The sequence below is a fragment of the Sesamum indicum genome, linkage group LG3 (genome assembly GCF_000512975.1).
Source record: "Sesamum indicum cultivar Zhongzhi No. 13 linkage group LG3, S_indicum_v1.0, whole genome shotgun sequence".
NCBI classification, from domain to species: Eukaryota; Viridiplantae; Streptophyta; class Magnoliopsida; order Lamiales; family Pedaliaceae; genus Sesamum; species Sesamum indicum.
In genome coordinates, this window is record NC_026147.1 from 15,764,714 (window position 1) to 15,770,815 (window position 6,102).

The window sequence follows — 6,102 nt, forward strand, 5'->3', positions numbered from 1 at the left end:
GGGTCTCTATGAACCTGAGACACGGCCTGGACCCGGTGTTAAGGGCCGCCCGTGCACTCGGCACCCTTGACACACATTCCGCCACGCAATCGCTCAACTCAGCCGAGCAACAACCTTCACTGACAGATGCTGGTTTCTGCAATCTTAGAGTTTTAGGCGTAGGTCTTTTGTCTTGTACATGTTATACGCTTGTAAATACTTTTGCTTGCTCAGGGGGACGTTATACTTCCTGAGGTGCGATGTTCAACTTTCTTTGTATCTACTGTTGTCAATAGAAAAAATCTTTTTAAACCTATTATAGGGGGGAATGAGTTCTCGAAGTTTGGTGTAGTGTTGCGTGCTAGTGTCCCCCTCAAGGCGATCCCCTTGCTCTAGCATCGTTTATACAATGTATATGCAATTTGCTAGTCAATGAAATCCACATTCTGAATCTCGTGCTCAATTTATTGCTTTCTTACTGCACCTTACTTATTGTTGTTGCTGCTGTCGCGATCTGTGTTGCTATTCCCGTTGGCGTGTTGTGCTAGTGTTAGCGGGAGTTCGATTGTGGTGTTACTATTGGCAGAAGTAGTCATTTACTGCAGACTGCTAGCCACACGGTGCCCCTTTCTCCACATTGCGGAAGGTGCCTCATGAGAAGTGGTATCAGAGCCTCGATGCTTTTATGGGGCCGATGTGGATTGCTGTGACCCAAGCAAATTCTGCTGCGAGAATAGTGGGCCAAGATGCTGAGAGCCCGAGCGAGCCGTAAACCTAGAGGACAAAAACTCCTGGTTGACTGAATTGGTGATGAATTTGGAGGAGAAGGCCTTTTCCCTAGAAATTGAGATCACGGTGCTGAATTCCGAGCGGGATGAATATCATCAGGTGGTCCAAGAGATGGCTAGTGCCTTCGGAGGCAGTAGCATTGCAAGTATGCGGCATGAGATGGAGCAGATGTCTATTTAGATTGGTCTGCTGCAACATGCAGTGAGTAACGCCCCTGTTGTTGCTCATGATCCTAGTGCTAGACTTCGGATTCCTGAATCGAATGCTTGTGGTGGTGCTCGTGACACGAAGGAGGTCTAGAACTTTGTTTTCGACATGGAGCAATACTTCCTTGTGGCAAATATGGAAGATGAGGCGAGGAAGGTGTCGACTGCAACAATGTATCTGACGGGTGATGCCAAGCTGTGGTGGCACACCAAATATGTTGAAATCTAGGGTAACCAGGTGCGACTGGATACCTGGCCCCTTTTTCAGAAAGCGATTCGAGAGCAGTTCTTCTTGAAGAACATCGATTACAATGCCAGGCGGGCATTGCGGAAGTTGGAGCATACAGGCTCCGTGCGAGATTATGTGAAAGCCTTCTCGGTGCTGATGCTGGATATCCGAGACATGTCGAAGAAGGATAAGCTCTTTACTTTCATGGAGGGCCTGAAACCGTGGGCGCGTCTTGATCTGCAACGCCAACGGGTGACTAATTTGGGGTCGACTATGGTAGCGGCCGAACGCTTGACAGATTTCAACTTGAAGAACCAGAGAGATAGGCAGACGACGTCTGGCCCCATACAGAATAAGCCGAGCGAGGCGAGATCGAAAGTCCCATGCTCAGAATAGTTTGCAGGGCAGTTCGAGCAGTAATAAGCCCCAGGAGAACAAGCAGTGGGCGCCGTAGAAGATCAGCGGATGCTTCGTATGCGATGGCCCGCATAGATATCGGGATTGCCCGAAGAAACAATTACTGAATGCTCTGTTGACCTTTACCGACAAGATGTCGCCTGCAAAGACTGTGATGCCACAAACATCTGCGAGTGGCGGAAATGATTCGAAGGAGGACGAGGACAACTTGGGTGCCATCTCCCAATGGTGCAACACGTTGTCCCAGGTGGCGGCAAAGAAGACTATGCCACCCCGGATGGGGAAGAGTGCTCCGACTCTTATTGGGAGCCATCCTGAAGAAGCATAGCCCCGGAATCCTAGGAAGAAATGGTTGACGTTCATTGATGTGAAGATTGATGGCAAACCCATCTGTGCCATGATTGACATTGGAGCTTCTCACAACTACCTTGCGAGAGCCAAAGTAGAGACTTGGGCTCGTGCCGGAGAAGGGAATTGGGCGAGTGAAGGCAATTAACTCAGCTGCACAACCTATTACTGGTGTGGCCGAATTGTGCTGATTAAGATTGGTCCTTTTGATGGCAAGACCAATCTTTCTGTCGTGGTGATGGACGACTTCAAACTCATCCTTGGGATTGAATTTTTGCGAGACACAAGTACCGCGGTTTTGCCGCACGTTGATTCAATGATTATACTGGGCCCAAACCTTGTATCATCCCCACATTGGCTGGGCGCACAGGAGAGAAAATTTTTTCGGCTATGCCATTTGAGAAGGGGCACAAGCGGAATGAGCCATCCTACTTGTGCACTCTTCACTTTGAGAAACTTGAGGAGGCGTCAGGGCCCATCCCTGGCGAAATAAAGAAGTTGCTGAAGGAGTTTGAGGACGTGATGCCAGATGGCTGCCTTGAAAGCTACCGCTGACGGGGGCAGTGGATCACGACATTGAGTTGGTGCCTCGCATGAAGCTTCCCGCCAGGGCACCGTATAGGATCTCGCAACATGAGCTTGTGGAGCTTAGGAAGCAGCTGAAGGACATGGTTGAGAGCGGCATCATTAAGCCCTCTAAGTCGCCGTATGGGGCGCCGATCCTATTCTAAAAGAAGGCCGACGACTCCCTACTTATGCAAATTGGGCAGCTTGTCAGCCATAAGGAGATCATTAACAGGATTTTGCTTCTTTTTGGGGGTAAGTCTGGTTTTATGGAAGACAAAGGAACAGACAATAGCGGCAAGGTCATTTGCAGAAGCATGGCAACAACCACTTATGAGATCACTTGGGTTATATATCTTCTTCACAACTTGAGTGTCAACGTTGATACTCCAGTCCCATTTTTCTGCGGCAACAAAGGCAGCATTACACATCACAACCAACCCAGTGTTTCATGAAAGGACCAAACATTAGAAATTGATTGTCATATTGTTAGAAATAAGTATAAGGAAGGTGTGATTCAGCCAACATATATAGTTTCTAAACAACAAATTACGGATATTTTCACTAAGCCTCTGTCTAGTGCGTCATTCCTTCATTTACTTTCCAAGTTAGGCATGGTTGCCTTGTATCCACGCCCATCTTACGAGGGGGCTGATGAAGTTATTGAAGATGCTGAGCCTGAAGCAGCAAAACAGAGCTTAAAGAAGTTGGCAGAGCCTGAAGCAACAGAACAAACCTAAAAGAAGTTGCTGTGTTTTTTTATTTAAAGTCGTGTTGCGTTTTCCACTATACGTTAATTTCAATTTTTTAGTTAAAAGAGGTTAGTTTCTTTTCTTTTCTTGCTATTTAAGCAGATAGAGTGAGAGAATGTTCTACAAGTTCCATTCTACATATTCTCGTTTTTCTTCAATGCATCTATTCATTCTTTTTCAGTACTCTTCTTGTGAATGTTAGCACAAATCCCTTACACTGCCATCGCAACTCCTTCGTCCATTTGAATGCTACACCCACCTATAACGTTTTATATGCATAAATATTTACAATATAATATATATAATATTTATTATACATATAAAACTATTAACAAATATTGTATTAAATAAGCGGGAAATTATGTCATTTAATTGAAAAAAAAGCCCGTTATGCTACATTTTTAGTATCACAAGGGAGTTTTTTGCTGTCTTTTTCAATTACAGGGGTTTATTTTAACATTCGAAATAACACACGGGTGTAAAATGCATTTAAATCCTAATATAATTACTATTAACAAGAATTGTGCATTAAGTTGTCGTTACACATAATATATATAACACATTTATAATGACAATTTCGTGAAAACACAAAATATACCGACAATTATATTTGTTATTCACCACTAAAAAAAAGAATTGACTATTTTCTATGTACATTATAAATTACTAAAACTTAAAAAAAAAAGTATTAAATTAAGCCTATGTACCACAGTCAAACAAAAAATAGATGTGAAAACTTAAATTATGACCAGAGTTAATCAACGTTCGTTATGATTTTATATATTTATGGCCAAAATATTTGCTACAATGAAACAACAATTTATGATCGTTATACAATCGTAGTTAATTAATATGATCTCTAAATTTTTACTTTTAATTATAATAAAAAATTATATTTTTTTGAGTGCACTACATTGTCAATATATCAGTAATTATGTACAAGAAACTCATGCACAATTTTCCAAGTACAACACTATGAAATCTTGTTTTGTAATGCAAAGGTTGTTGTCCTCAGTTGACTTCTTACAAACCGCAATTTCCTCAGCCTCCTCTTTCTTTTTAAGTGTGTACACATCCATTTGTCTCCTATTGCAAGTGGATGAATTAAACTCTTCAACTACTGCTGCCAATGATTATCGCTGAAGTTTTTTATATTTAAACAAAAAAAAAATTAAAAAAAATGCGAGCAACACTCTTGTGATATTCTAAACGAGCAAATTATCTTTCATAAAAAAATAACAATTTATCTCTCTATATTTTTAAAAGTGCAGTAATTTATCCACCTGTATTTTTCAAAATAAAGCAATTTACCTCCATTCACCTCCTTAGATATGAAGGTAAATTGTTTCATTATAGAAAATACGGGAAGATAAATTGCTATTTTTTTGGGTAAATTATATTTTGTCATTTGAACTATGCCCGTTTCTGTACTTCACCATCAAAATCCTTTTTTGTGTCAACTTACCATCTCAAATTTGCGAAATTTGCACTTTGCCATATATATATATGATCATCTTTTCGTTGATTTTTCTGCCAGAAAAACATCACATATTGTGCATAGGTGAAAAATAGACACAACCCTTAAATATCACATGTGTACTGCATGTGATATTTTTTCGGCAAAAAACTTGGTTGAAAAACAGTTATAAATGACAAAGTGTAAAATTTTGTAAAGTTGAGATGGTAAGTCGACACAAAACAAAGTTTAGATACCAAAGTGCAAAACTGCCAAAGTTCGGATGACAAAATGTAATTAACCCTTATTTTTTTTATATGAAAGTAATTGGCTCATTTACAATATCATAGGGAGATAAATTATATGAAACCCCCCAAAAAATATACCGACACCATTAATTAAATTTTATATATATTATTAAAAAAATTATAATTTAGATTAATTAAACATACAACCTACATTCATATTTTATATTACGTAAAAGGTCCCTCGTAAAAACCGGACGACCAGCAAAAAAATATGAATACAGCAAAACAGTTACATTAATGACAATTTTAAAATTGTCATAATATAATTATTCATGACAAGAATTGTGCATTAAATTGTTTCTTATATTATACGTTATTAATAATATATTAATAATAAAATATATTTTGCTTCCCTAAACTATTTTTGATATAATATTTACCCTTTAAATTAACAAATATAACATATTAAATCAATACAATTAACGTACATTATAAACCACTATGGCTCAAAACCATATTAAATCAATACAATCTACCACGTTAAAATAAAATCGATACAAAAACTTAAATTTTGACCACGGGTAATCAACATTGATTATGGTTTTATATATCTATGGTCAAAATATTTGTTACAGTTTTTAATTGTAGCAGGCCCCACTTGCAAAAACAACGACTAATAGCTGTTGCGTATCCATGGTTAATTGTTTTCCGCCTTGACTTTTTACTTTTAACCAAAATTATTAAATATATACAGTGAAAAATCATATTTTCTCTAGTGCATTACATTGGCTATATATATATCTATATCTATATATATATGCATACTAATTATTTCCCTTTTTTTCATGGTCAATATTCCCTCTTTTTGTAATAATCATCATTAATTATATCTGGATTCTGGGGAAACAATAAAATTTCAAAAAAATATATATACTCTTTGGTAATACACCGAAACTTCGAGGAGTCCTACGCAATATAAAAACAATAGTCCAATAGTACAAGTCTATAAAAGGACAGACTTGCTAGTAAGAACCATACAAACACAAAGGATAGTAGACAAAAACCCTCAGTTCTCAACCCCCCCCCCCCCCCCCCCCCCCCCAAACCACAAAAA